A 689-nucleotide genomic window follows, 5' to 3' on the forward strand; every position below is an offset into this window, starting at 1 on the left:
TATGGGTGGCTTCTTCTTTTTCTTCTTTGGCGATCACTCGTAGCCAAGTAAGATTGTCTTCCATAGACACGGTTTTAACAATGAGTCCCTAAGTGACTGTGGAGGCCAATTCTGGACCCACACGTCCTTTCACAGTGGGGACATTGATTTCCGGGCAGGAGTTGATCACGGTGTGGATTTGCCAAGCGTGCCTTCCTCTTAGCACGTTTCTCCCTTGCATCCTGAGTTTGAGTGTCTTCAAAGCCCAGGACACCTTTGGTAAAGGCTGTTCTCCAACTGGAGCGCTCACAGGCCAGCATTTCCCAGTTGTCAGTGTGCATGCCTACCTTGGCTACAATAAAGTCAAAGTCCACAGTGGGTTTACTAATCATATAGTTAGGAATGCCCTCTATAAGGTGTGGACTGATACCAACCATTACTTGAACCTCAAACGCCATGGTGGCTGTCCCCATTAGAGGCCTTCGCAGTTAAAAATATAAATATGAATAGCAATTGGGGAACTTACAGCCAACTACTAAAAGAAGATCAAGGGCAAATGAAATTGAAATCATTTGAAGAGATAAGGCATTATCTCACCGATTGGCTACAATACCACCAGTTAAATAATGTATCAGATAAAAAAATAGGTTTCGGAAAAGAAGAATCCAAATTACAAATTATATTATTAAAGAACAATAAGAAATTATTAT

Source organism: Podarcis pityusensis (assembly GCF_964106645.2).
Source record: "Podarcis pityusensis genome assembly, chromosome: W".
Taxonomy (NCBI): Eukaryota; Metazoa; Chordata; class Lepidosauria; order Squamata; family Lacertidae; genus Podarcis; species Podarcis pityusensis.